Source organism: Peromyscus eremicus, chromosome 1, assembly GCF_949786415.1.
Source record: "Peromyscus eremicus chromosome 1, PerEre_H2_v1, whole genome shotgun sequence".
NCBI lineage: Eukaryota > Metazoa > Chordata > Mammalia > Rodentia > Cricetidae > Peromyscus > Peromyscus eremicus.
In genome coordinates, this window is record NC_081416.1 from 84,059,094 (window position 1) to 84,073,288 (window position 14,195).

General features: G+C 46.1%; 1 non-coding gene across 1 annotated transcript; it reads right to left on the minus strand.

Annotated features, from left to right (window-relative positions):
• Positions 1-13,352: 13,352 nt before the first annotated feature.
• Positions 13,353-13,458, minus strand: LOC131902885 (U6 spliceosomal RNA). The gene has a single exon (XR_009377161.1). It is a non-coding gene; the product is annotated as a U6 spliceosomal RNA (small nuclear RNA).
• Between the last annotated feature and the right edge of the window lie 737 nt (positions 13,459-14,195).

Below are 14,195 nucleotides of genomic sequence, written 5' to 3' on the forward strand. Positions count from 1 at the left end.
ACCTGTAAAAGAACCTGCCTATCTTTTTCAGTTAATTGTCTAGGTGAATTAGGATCTTTATCTCCTTTTAAAATATCACTTAAAGGTTCCAAACCGCCAGTAGATAATTTTAAATAAGGTCATAGCCATTAAATGTACCCTAATAACTTTTGAAAATCATTCAAAAGTTTTTAAGCTGTCTTTCCTAATTTCCAATTTTTGAGGCTTAATTTCTTTTTGTTTGTTTGTTTGTTTGTTTTAATTATTTATTATATGTATAGTATTCTGCCTGCACGTATACCTGCACGTATACCTGCACGCCAGAAGGGGGCACCAGATCTCATTACAGATGGTTGTGAGCCACCATGTGGTTGCTGGGAATTGAACTCAGGACCTCTGGAAGAGCAGCCAGTGCTTTTAACCTCTGAGCCATCTCTCCAGCCCGAGGCTTAATTTCTTTAGGATACAAAATATGTCCCAAATATTGAAAAAGCGGTTGTCTCTGCATTTTCTCTGGGACAGTTACTAACTCTGCACGGGCAAGACCCTGTTGAAGCTGTAAATTGATCTTGCTTGGTTTAGCCTAGAGCATGGCTTCGCCTCAAGGAGATCCTCTGGCTGCATGGAGGGCTTTGTTTCATTTTTTGTTTTTTGTTTTTTTGTTTTTTGAGACAGGGTTTCTCTGTGTAGCTTTGCGCCTTTCCTGGAACTCACTCTATAGACCAGGCTGGCCTCGAACTCACAGAGATCCGCCTGGCTCTGCCTCCCGAATCCTGGGATTAAAGGCATGCACCATCACCAAGGAGACTCACCCTCTGCCGCTGGGAGTCCTCCCTCTGCCGCTGGGAGTCCTTGCTCTGCCAGCTCAGTAGCTGCCAGCTCAGTAGCTGCCGTGCCGCTGCCCACACGTGCTGCTGCCAGCTCTGGGCAAGAACCCCAGCGCCATGCCCACAGGCCACAGCGAGCTCCCGCTTGGGTCGGATGTGCATGCGTGTGTGCAAGTGTGCTGGCCAAGCCATCCCTGCACAGCTACGTTGAGGCCCAGGCATTATATGCCCGCGGCCCGCTCCCAAGAAGCAACCCTGCCTCTGCCGCTGCTTTTCCCTGCGGGAAGCGGGGGTAGCCATGCTGCCTCCTCCGCTGCAGCCTGGTCTCTGGAAACAGGGACTCCAGCCACATAGGCGGGCCCTTTAGGCCGTTCTAATCCAACCATTACAGTAGGAAGAGGACCTGCAGAGTCTCCAATTTTTTTGTGAAAGAGAAACTATTAAATCTCTCAAGCCCTTCAGCGCCTCCTTAGTCTCCTCAAACTCAGCCTCATAAAGGTATCTGCATCTAGCGGCTCCAACAACTCCAGACCCAACTCAGGCCTGCATCCTTAGTACATCCAGATCATCCATTAAGACTCATGACGTCATTCATTCAAACATTCTCATAACATATCTGGGCATTCACATTTTCAAACTACTTTCTCAGACCTAAAAAAAGCTACAAACTCAAACCGTCACGACTTATATACTTGCTGCAGCTCTAACTTTAGCTTTTCTGTCTTACAAAATATCTTTAACCAGCTGGAAATGAAGAACATCTCAGGTCAAACACAGGGTCCAACACCATTGTTTTGTGGATGTGGCTGCCAGACCCAGAAAGGAGAAAGGCTTGATCCAGGTATGTGGTAAGTCTGCAGCAGGACTCTGCTGAAATCTGTTTCAGTTCAGCCAGAGAGAGCTGGAGACCATTCACACAGAGTCACATAGCCATGCAACAGTATTCTGGCTATTGTAGTTCTTATTTTTGTCTTTGATTTTCTATCGTTGGGGGCAGGATCTTACTATGTAGTCCATGCTGGTCTTAAACTCACGATCTTCCTGCCTCTGCCTTCTACATACAGGAATTACAGGCATGTTCCACCATGCTCAGCTTATAATAGCTATTTTTTAAATTGCTGTGACCAGCTGTCTTGGTTAGGGTTTCTGTTGCTGTGAAGAGACACCATGAGCATGGCAACTCTTACAAAGAAATAACATTTAATTGGGGTGGCTTACAGTTCAGAGGTTTAGTCCATTGTCACATGGTGCTGTAGGGTGGCATGTAGTGGGTAGCCATTCCAACCTTGATCTGGAAGTTCCAGCCCCCATTGAGGCTTTGATAACTGTCACACCTACAAGGCAGGGCCAAGAGAGGACCCTGAAGACCTGAGATCCGGATGCACCATCTCTCTTGGTTCCTGGACCCTGGACGCTGGAGGTAGACGGAGCAGAGTTCTCCAGAGAACACCGGTGGACTGTGCCACGCCTTTCCTAGACCCCGCAACCTACCTATCCCTTCATTTGTAAGTTATGCCACTAAATAAACCTCCCTTTTAACTACGTGGAGTGGCCTTAATAATTTCACCAATATTTGGCGCTCATGTGGGACAAATTCCTAAGGCCTGGGTGGCTCCCACCCTCAGCCTCCTCCCCAGCTGGCAGGTACCTAAACCCGCCTGCAGAGTTCCATATAACCAGGGAACGCTTACATAGTTTCATTGCCGAAAAAGGGAGCAGCTAGTCCGGTCTCAGTTACCTAGCCTGTGGATATCACTCTGTATAAATAAAATGCTGATTGGCCAGTAGCCAGGCAGGAAGTATAGGTAGGACAAAGAGAGAGGAGAATTCTGGGAAGTGGAAGGCTGAGGCGGAGAGAAGCTGCCAGCCACTGCCATGAAAAGCAACATGTAAAAGATACCGGTAAGCTACCAGCCATGTGGCAACTTATAGATTAATAGAAATGGGTTAATTTAAGATAGAAGAAGTAGTTAACAAGAAGCCTGCCACGGCCATACAGTTTGTAAACAATATAAGTCTCTGTGTGTTTACTTGGTTGGGTCTGAGCAGCTGTGGGACTGGCAGGTGAGAGAGATTTGTCCTGACTGTGAGCCAGGCAGGACTAGGAAAACTCTAGCTACAGTGGCATGCAGGCAGACATGGTGCTAGAGCTGAGAGTCCTATATCTTGATAGGCAGGCAACAGGAAGTGGTCTGTCTCACTACAAGAAGCTTGAGCATAGGAGACCTCAAAGCCCACCCCCACTTCCTCCAAAAAGGCCATACCTCCTAACAGTGCCACTCCTTATGGGGACCATTTCCTTCCAAACCAGCACACCAGCAGAGACTCTGACCTTTGCTAACTTTACTGGGTTGAAGCACTGGGCTTCATCTGACTTCCTTTTGCACAGATTTTTCAGCTGAGACATCCACCTTGCTGGTTAATGGACTAGCATTGGTGGCTGGAACTGAGACCAGATCTTAATGTGACTCAGAACATTTTGGAAACTGTCAACTTCAGCACCTTGGCAGAAAAATCAAAGCACAGGGTTAGGCATGGTGCTGCACACCTTTAATCCCAGCACTCAGGGGGCAGAAGCAGGTGGATCTCTGTGAGTTCGAGGCCAGCCTGGGCTACAGAGTGACACCTGTCTGTGAAAAAAAAAAAGTCAATGGAGTTTCAGTTCTATAGGATGAAAGGGGAGGGGACAACAGCTGTACATGGTGACTGTGTCCATCACCACCAATGGACACTCTTCTAATGACAAAAATGATCACTTCCGTGTTACTGTAGACTGAGCACAAATTCTCTGAAGTCAGCGTCTGGGCCGCAGTGTAGTACAGTGCTCTGCGCACTTGTGTAGCACACAAGAGGCCCCGAGCTTCAAAGAAGGGGTCTGTTAGCTATCAGTGCTCTACTTATACCACGGTTTGGGAGGCTGAAGCAAGGACCATGTGAGCCAGGTGTGCAAGGCCGGCTAGGGCAGTACAGTAAGACTGTCTTAAAGAGAAAAGAGAGAGTCTGAGGAGAGGGGAACTCCTCAGGGAGCCAGAATGCTTGATGGCGACCATGAGAACCTGAGTTCAGATGCCCCAGCACACATGTGAAAAGCTGTGTGTTAAGGCTGTACCTGGAATCCCAATGCTGAGATCCCAAGGGTTCTCAGGCCAGTCAGTTTGGCTAATTGGTGAGCCCCAGGTTCAGAGGGGGGAGGGAGAGGGAGGGAGAGAGAGAAAAGAAAGAAGGCTGGAGAGATGGCTCAGTGGTTAAGAAAAGTAAACGCTCTTCCAGAGGACCTGGGTCCAATTTTCAGCACCCACATAGCAGTTCACAACTGTCCGTAACTAGACATACGTGCAGGCGAAACACCAATGTACATAAAATAAAAATAAATACATTTTTAAAAAAAGAATTATTGGGGTTGGGGATTTAGCTCAGTGGTAGAGCTCTTGCCTAGCAAGCACAAGGCCCTGGGTTCGGTCCTCAGCTCCAGAAAATAAAAAAAAAAAAAAATTAAAAAAAAAAAGAATTCTTGAGGCAACGAAAGATGTTTGAACGTGGACTGGACGTTAGAGTGTGGAGTTATGCATCCCTTGAGGTGGGTGCAGATGTGACCTGGAGACTATGCTTGAGGTAGGCATCACTCCAGTGTGCTTACCAAGTATGTATGAATTGTGTGTCCACAGTGTCTGCAGCTTATTTTTTGAAAGATTCTGAGAGATAAATAAAGCAAAACAGACAAATCGTAGGGAGGGAAAGTGGCAAATGTTAACCACAGCCGGGCCTTGTCAGGCTAAGCATGTCCTCTGCCACACAGCTCTCTGCCTAGCCCCAGGATGTGTGGGCTTTGGCTGGGGATGTAGCTCAGCTGGTAAAGCACTTGCTTATGTGCACAAAGTCCTAGATTCCATCCCTAGCACCACGTAAACTAGTCACGGTGGCACACACTTCTAATCCCAGCACTATGGAGGTGGCAACAGGAGGGTTAGGAAGTTTAGGTTAGCCTAGGCTACAAAGTGAATCCAAGGTCAGCCTGGGCTACATGAGACTCCTCCATGCTGGGGATAGAACAGGGTCTCACACTGGGTAAGTGCTCGGTCACTGAGCCATATCCCCAGTCAACTGCTGGCTTTAGTGGAAGGTCTGTCGGTGGTCCTTATGTCAGTCCTTTACATGTATATTATTTTATGTTTTCAGTGTTTTGCCTGAATGTATGCCCAGACATGACGTACATACAGTACCCATGGGGGCCAGAAGGGGGCGGTGGATCCCTTGGAACTTCAGCTACAGATGGCTGTAAACAGTCCTATGCCTACTCCACTTCTGAGATATCTCACCAGCCCGGTGTCAGTCCTTTCTAAGCTTTGTAGAAGTTTGAAAATGTTTATAATAAGACAGTAAAATAAGATGGTTTGATCCCTCCCTGAAATTTTTCCTTATGGAATTCAAAATAGAAACAAAACTGAACAGCAAGATGGGAAGGAAGATGGATTGGAAAGCACAGGCACCTTTTAAAGGGCCGTGAGACTGTTCTTCATAAGACATAATGCTAGACACATGCAGAGCGTTCATCTGTGAAACTCAGAGGATGCACAGGCCGATAGTGCCTTGGATGCACTCCGTGAACTTCAGTGAGTGACCGCAACGGACCAGTGTCAGCTCACCAATTGCACCTCTGCTAGCCAGTGGAGTAACCCAGAAGGGGGCGGGGCCTCTGTGGGAAGTCCCTGTGGTTTCCGTTTTCCGGTAAACTTGCTGTTGCTGTTCTTATGAAATTGTTCTCTAGAGTCTATTTAAAAATCCATAGCTGGGCCAGGTGTGGTGGCGCACGCCTTTAATCCCAGCACTCGGGAGACAGAGGCAGGCAGACCTCTGAGTATGAGGCCAGCGTGGGCTACAGAGTGAGTTCCAGAAAAGCCAGGGCTACACAGAGAAACCCTGTCTCAAATATAAATAAGTAAATAAATAAAAGTTCCTAGTTGGGCACTGGGTATGTAACTCAGGCAGGAGAGTGCTTGCCCAGCATGCGTGAAGCCCTGGGTTCCATCCCTAGGTCCCTAACACCACATACACCAAGCTTCAAGATCTGTGCTTGACATCCCAGCACTCAGGAGGTGGAGGGAGGATTGTCCTGTCTTCGGGGTCATCCTCAACTACATAATTTGAGGCCAGATTAGACAAAAGAATTTATCATTAATTAATTAAATCATTAGTTGATAAATTAACTAATCCGTTATGGGTTGGACATGGTGGCAAGTGCCTGTAATGTGGACACCTTGGAGGCTGAAGTGAGAAGCTAGACTTCAGCTAGACTCCAACTCAAAATACAAACCGGGGCTGGTGGGAGGACTCAGCGGGATGGAGTGCTTGCTGCTCTTCCAGAGGACCTGAGTTCAAGTCCCAGCACACACATTACCTCTAGCCCCAGGGTATCAGACACACCCACCCTCAAGTGGCACACATACCTGAAAAATAAACATTTTAAAGGCCAAAAATGTTTAAAATTTAAAAAAGTATTTGTCATTGAAAAAATGTAGTTCTACAATAAACATGGAATCATAAATTTTATTATAATTCCAATGTAGTCTAGGTCTGCAGGTGTTTTGTTTTATGATGTGTGCAGTCTACATTTTATAAATGTTCTAAGACAGTATTACTAGATTCCAGGCCCTCCATATCCCTAGAAATGAGCTCAAAATAGACTATAGAAAGATTTCTGGCAGTTAGATAAAAAGCCATCATTTCTCAGGATCTTGAGGAAAAGAACCTTGTTCTTTGGTGATTGTGGTAGTCCACAATGTTTTATTTAAAATAAGAATTGCATATATTGCCAGGTATAGTGGTACGTACTATTAATTCCCAAACTTGGGAGGCAGAGGCAGGTGGCTCTTGGAAGCCAGCCTGGTCTACCCAGTGAGACTCCAATTAAAAAAAATTACACATATTTTTAAATAATAGTTTTTTTTTATTTTCAAGACAAGTTTTCTCTGTGTAGCACTGGCTGTCCTGGAATTAGCTCTGTAGACCAGAGACTGGCTTGAACTCAGAGATTTGCCTGCCTCTGCTTCCCAAGTGCTGGGATTAAAGGTATATGCCACACCACCTGGCCTAATAGTAATTTTTTTTATTTAAAAATTTTTTAGATTTATTTATTATATGTGTGTGAGGGTTTTATCTACATGTATGTATCTACATCACTTTCATGTAGTGTTTAGGGAGGCAGAAGAAGCCGTCAAATCCTGGAACTGGAGTTACAGATGGTTGTGAGCCACAATGTGGGTACTAGGAATGAACCTGGTCCTCTGCAAGAGCAGCAAGTACTCTTAACCACTAAACCGTCTCTCCAGCTCTGGTAATAATCTCTCTCTCTCTCTCTCTCTCTCTCTCTCTCTCTCTCTCTCTCTCTCTCTCTCTCTCTTTAAGTTACTGTGGCATACACCCATAGACCCAGCTACTCAGGATTGCTTGAACCCAAGAGTTTGAGGCCAGACAAAGCTTCTGTCTTAGGGTTTTTATTGAAGAGACATCATGACCACGGAAACTTTCATAAAGGAAAACATTCAGTTGGGGTGGCTCACTTACAGTTCAGAGGTTCAGTCTATCATCATGATGGGGAGCATGGCGGCGTGCAGGCAGACGTGGTGCTGGAGCAGAGAGTGTTGCATCATGCAGGCAACAGGGAGTCAACTGAATGTCACACTGAGGGAAGCTTGAGCAAAAGAGACCTCAGAGCCCACCCCACAGTGACACACTTCCTCCAACAAGACCACACCTCCTAATAGTGCCACTCCCTTTGGGGGCCATCTTCCTTCAAACCACCACCGCTACCTAACAAGATCACATCTTACTTGTCTGGAGATGTGGCTCAGTGGTAGTGTATGTGCTTCCAAAGTGTAAAGCCGGCTTCCACGGCCAGGACCACCAACACCAATTTAATCTCAGTAGAGATTCAGAGACTTAGTGGTAGGGAAGAGAAAAAAATATGAAATAACTCTCTCCTTTAGGCCTAATTAAAAAAATTAAAGGTTCTGTAGTTAATTGAGAACATGATACAAAATAAACAGTGACAGGACTGTAAAAGCATTCCCCAAAATATGTTCTCAAAATGATACTTCAGGACTAAAGACATGATTCAGCTGTCAAGAGTACATACTGCTCTTCCAGAAGACCCAAGTTCAATTCCCAGCACCCACATGGCAGCTCACAGCTGTCTGTAACTCCAGTTCCAGGAGATTTGATGCCTGCTTCTGGCCTCTACAGGTGCCAAGCACACAGTGGTGTAGAGACATACATTTGGACAAAACATCCATACACATAAAATCAAAATCAATAAATACTTTAAATGATAATAAAAATAGAATCCCCTGGGCTAGGAATGTGTGCTTGCCTAGTATGTGTGAGGCCCCAGGTTTGATCCTCAGGACCACAAGATTGATCAATAAAAATTGATCAATCAGGGCTGGAGAGATGGCTCAGAGGTTAAGAGCACCGACTGCTCTTCCAGAGGTCCTGAGTTCAATTCCCAGCAACCACATGGCGGCTCACAACCATCTGTAATGAGATCTGGCACCCTCTTCTGTATACATAATAAATAAATAAATCTTTTAAAAAAAATTGATCAATCAATCAATCAGTCCCTACCCATAATGAAATTTCACCTTGGCAAGATGAACCAGGAATCATCAGTTGCCGGAGATCATGGCTCAGCATGGTGCTTACCTCACCTATGAAACAGAGACATGCTAAGGCTGGAGGCAGGAGAGCTCCTGCCACGGAGACAAGGGAAGGAATCAAATGTGCTGGTAGAGAGAGTGCCCAGCACAAGTGGGAGTGTCGGCAAGTCCTGAGAGCTAGAAGTCACCTGGCTCTGGATACAAAGCAGACTGTGTCTAGAAATGACACTGGAAAGGTAGGCAGGGACCAAGGCCCCAAGGGCTCTGGTCAGATCTCTGTCAGGTTCCTGTTCCAGCTCAAAGAGTGACGAATGCTGTTAGAAGGGGTGAGGCTCCTCTGATCAAAGGTCGATGTTTAGAGAAATCAGGTGTTCCTTGGTGGCTGAGGGGAAGGATGTACTGAAAGCGGCTGGTGTAGGCCCAGTGTTCTTGCTGCAAGCATGGTAAGGGAAACCTGGCCCAGGGAAGGTGTGGAAGGAAGGGGTGGATTCCATAGATATGGTGCAGGTAGGCCAGACAGGACTTACTGGCTGATCAGAGGTGGAGGAGAACGGGAAGAGGAAGGTTCTAGCTTGGCCACTGAGAGGATCTGAGTCTGGAAACCAGACGAAGAGCCGTGGGAAGGAAGGAGAATTTGTCTCCTTCCTGGGACATGCAGAGTGCCAGGAAGAGATGAGGAATCAGCCATTCTAGGGAGAGACCTGTCTGGGACAAGAACAACGTGTGCTTCGGGCTTGAGTAAACAAACCAAGGACAAGGTGGCAGGACCACACTGACTCCACCCAACCTTTTCCCAGTAGATCCCATCTCTTAAATGTTCTGTCGGTCTCCTGGTAGCATTGTGGACAACATGAATGGAAACCATCAACAATTACTGTCTGTTGGCAGGGTTTTTCATCAGGACTGCTGGCTCCCCAATAAACGACATGGAAACTTATTATTAATTACAAATGTTTGGCCAATAGCTTCAGGTTGTTACCAAATAGCTCTTACAACTTAAATTAACCCATATTTATTAATTTATGTACTGCCACGTGGCTCGTGGCTTGTTACCTCATCTTCTACAATCCTGTTCCCTCTGTGTCTGGCTGGCAACTCTTCTTCCCGGCATTCTCTCAGTCTCACTCTCCTGCCTAGCTATTGACCAGTTGGCTCTTTATTAAACCAATGAGAGCCACACATCTTGACAGTGTACAAAAGGATTATTCCACAGCAACTGTCTACGCACTTGCCGTGTGCCAGCTTGTGATGGTCTTGCCAACCTGACATAACCTAGAATAACCTGGGGAGAGAGCCTCAATTGTCTAGACCAGGTTGGCCTGTGGCCATACCTTGGGGGTGGTGTTTTGATTGCCGTAATTGATGTGGGAAGAAAAGTGGGTGGTATCATTCTCTGATTTGCATCGTAGACTGTACACAGGAGGAAAAAGTGAGCGGAGCCTACCCATGCACTCATCTCTCTCTGCTCTCAACTGTGGATGGGATGTGACCAGCTGTTTTAGATTCCTGGAACCTCGACTTCCAGCTGTGATGGACTGTAACCTGGCATTGTGGGCTAAATAAACCCTTCCCCCTAAGTTGCATTTTATCCCAGCAACAGAAATGCAGCTAGAAGACAGGCTCTATCCAGGAGATGGAGTGCCATAGCTTGAGTGTGAAATGTCCACCTTGCACCAGAAAAATAAACGATAAGATATGGAGCTTCCAGATTTAAGAATTCAGTCTTAAAGCATCTGTGGTGGGGCCTAAGCATCTATTTTTTTTTTAAGTTGTACTTATGTATTTGTGCATGTGTGTGTGGGCATCCACACATGCATGTGCATGCCCTCCATGGCCTTTATAGAGATTAGGGGACCACTTGCAGGAGGTGTTTATCTCCTTCCTCCAGGTCCTCTCCAGAGATCAAACTCAGGTTGTCAGATTTGGTGGCAAGTACCTTTACGGGATGAGCCATCTCTCTGGCCCTTATTTATTTTTTTAATTAAAGGCTTTTTTTTTGAGACAGAGTCACATTTTGTGTTCTAGATTGACCCAAGCTCTCTATGATCTTGTTAAAGAGGTCCCCATTACTTCTATTCCTGCCTCGTGTGAGGAGCCATGGGAGCACATGCCTGGAGTGTTGGATAAATTTGCTGAAGGAAGGCAGATGTGAGAGTCCAACTGACCTGCTCCTGTGCGCACCCTAAAGCTGCTGAAGGTAGATGCTGTCTCCAAGGGTAGCAGGCGTCTCCGCGTCTCCCTGCACACTAATCCTACATCTTAGTTACAAGGAACCTTTTTGTCAGGACTGAGCACCGAAAGCATGTCCACCTGTCAGTGAGGCAGGAACACAGAACCTCCGGTGAGAACAGAGGAGAGAGTCTGTTAGCGAGGTCTGTGGTGCTCAGAACCTTTGGGCCTTGCCCCACCCACACAAACAAGCCAACAGCCCAACACAGAGGACTTCCACAGCCTCTCTTGGGTGCATTTCTGTCTTCAGTGCCCTGTCACACAGCACTGCCCTCTCCTTACCTTCATGGCCCAGCTGAAGCCACCATCTCTGGACTTCCATTGTAACTGATAACCTGTGGTTTTCTCTCAATTCTGCATCTTGGGGTTATATACACAGAAAAGGAGATAAGTGAATATACAGCTTAATGTTGCCTGCTGGCGTGTGGCCTCTCTTCTGCTCCAGCCCTGAAGCTCTGTTAAGGGGACTGTGTCTTCTTTGATCAATATTAGAAACCCAGGGTTTGACATGTACAGGAGCCTAGAACCTATTGATCAGGTATGTGAACATTACTCACTAATAAAGGTGCATGGTGTGTGTATGTGTGTGTGGTATATGTGTGTGGTATATGTACGTGTGTGTGTGTGGTATATGTGGTGTGTGTGTGGTATGTGTGTGTGTAGTGTGTGTGGTATGTGTGTGTGTAGTGTGTGTGGTATGTGTGTGGTGTATGTGTGTTATGTGTGGGGTGTGTGTTATGTGTATATGTGGTATATGTTTGTGTGGTTGTGTGTGTGTGGTGTATGTCTGTGTGTGGTTATGTGTGGTATGTGTATGTGGTATATGTATGGGTGGTGTACATGTGTGTGGTGTGTGTGTGGTGTATGTGTAGTGTATGTGGTGTGTGTGTGTGTGTGTGTGTGTGTGATGTATGTGTGCGTGGTATATTGTAGTGTGTGTATGTGTGTGTGTATGGTGTATGTATGTAGTATGTGTGATGTGTGTGTATGGTGTGTGTGTGTGTGTGTGTGTGTGTGTGTGTGTGTGGTGTATGCACAAGTGTGTACCTGAAGACTCAGAGGAGGAAGCTGGATGTCTGTTCTATCTTTCTTCACTGTATTCCTGTGGAACGGGATTCTCACTGAAGCTGAGGTAGACTGGCAGCCAGCAAGCCTCAGCTAGCCACCCGTCTCCACCCGACACAGCACTGAGGGAGGCTGGAGGCCCCACACCACTACATCTGGCTTTCTTTTTAATGTGGGCTTTGTTGTTTAATGTGGGCTTTGTATTTGTGCAACACCCGAACTTATCCACTGAGCCATCTCTCCAGCTCCAAACATATTCATTTTCTTTTTTTTAAAAAAAAAGATTTATTTATTTATTATCTGTTATGTGAACCCACAAGAGTCTGTGAAAAGATCTCAAGATTTATTGAGGTATAAAATGGATGATACTCTCACAGATACAGAACAAAGTGGACACTGCTGCTTATCCAGCTGTCCTCCGTTCTGCCCAGGGGTGGTGGGAACCAACCGTCCTGCTCGGTCCACCCAAGAGAGCCTGAGTGCGACCCCTATTCCTCTGCTCTTAAGAGGTCACATATGCAGGCGAGGCCACGCCCTAGGGCTTTCTACCTCAAAGCCATTGGCTGAAAGGAATGAATTCCCACAACAATTATGTATACAGTGTTCTGTCTGCATATGTGCCTGCTCGCCAGAAGGGGGCGCCAGATCTCATTATGGACGGTTGTGAGCCACCATGTGGGTGCTGGGAATTGAATTCAGGACCTCTAGAAGAGCTGCCAGTGCTCTTAACCTCTGAGCCATCTCTCCAGCCCACATATTCATTTTCAAGTTCAATATTTGACATGGTATTTTAGAGAGAAAAAAAAAATGATCCTTTGCCTAATACATGGTTCTGTTCTGCCATGCAATTTATAGTCTTGGAATGACAGAACAGAACAGAACAAAAAGCAATATTTAAAGCTCCCCATCAGCAGGCAAAAATTAGACTCACCATACATCAATTCAGCCCAAGACTCCAACAGGCCTGAAAAAGCTATTTAGAAACATATTATAAAAATTCTGTTTGTGGCATAATTAAATAACCAACTCTCTGCAGGAGTTTGATGGCCAGCATGAGATATCCTGAGAATTTCTATGGCTTAATGGCCCAAGTTTCTGACTTAATGGCCCACCCGCTTCTCAGACCTCCAGCTAAATATGTGCATCATTTTCTCTGTAGCAGTGCTTTATCTAAGTAGATCCTTCAGCTTTAAAGTATGTGTGCAGGAGCTGAGGGGTACAGCTCCAGGGGTACAGCATATGCTCAGCATGGCAAAGCCCTGTGTGTCAACCCTCATCCGCCCCTCCAAAAGAAATGTTTGCGAACTTTCTAGGAAGATGCATCATACAGTTCTGCTCCCAGTGACCAAAGAACTTCCGAGTACAGTGATGAGGTCTCAGAGAATGGGAAGAGGTCTGCCGGATGCCTGGAGAATGCAGGTGCTTCATAGATGGTGTCTTTCCACAGCTTTAGGGCTGTTTTCTGCTGAGGATTAACAGTGCCTCCTGGATCAGGCTAATGGCCAGGAAGATGTCCCTGAAAGAAATTAAAAATAAGTAGGCAAAGGAAATGTCTTAGAGAAAGATAAAAATGAATATTTCTTAAACAAGGACTAAATTTTAAAATGTGGAATGGTTCAAGAATTTATATGTCGTCCTTACACAGGAGCCGTACTAATCTCTGTCATTGTTCCAATTTTAGAGGCATGCTGCCAAAGCCAGAAGCACATACATTTTTTATAGAATTTTATAAAAATGATATTTTTATCAGTTGCTGGGCCTCATCTCTGCACCATCTTCAAGCTTAGTTGTATGTGTAGCATAGTGCTTTCTTTCTTTTTCTTCTCCCCCCCCCCCCCGCCCCTCCCACTTCCTCTCTCTTTTAACACAGGAGTCACTGTTACCCGGGCTGGCCTCAGACTCCTGACCTCAATGGCTCACTTAGCCTCCGGAATAGATGATATAGGACCACAGCACCACATCTGTCTCCTTTCCCTCCGTTTCCCCCTCTGCCTCTTCTGACTCTTCTTTTGATTCCTCCTCTGCCTCCCTCCTCCTCTTCATCGTCTTCCTCCTCCTCCTTTTAACTGTTGTGAGGAACATGAAAACTGGAGGAAACATTACAGTGATTTGAGAAATAACTCCAGAATAATGATCTCCAAGTTCTCAGCGACATGACATGGAACGTTCTGGTCCCCAAAAGAGAACTCTTCCTTTGGACATCTCATGTCCCTGGGTTGGTTGTGGCTCACTTTCTCCACTCTTTGCTTATACACTAGGTAGCTGAGCCCTCCTTCTGCAAGGGTAGGTATTCTACCATGGTCCTGACTTGGTTGTGAGGGACCTTAGCTTTCTAAATGCCAGAATCCTATTTTTCACCCACTGGGGACAAGGCCAGTGCTCTCTGTTCTATGGGGGAGCCACTGTTCTGAACTAAGGCACATGGAGTGATAAATCAGACAGC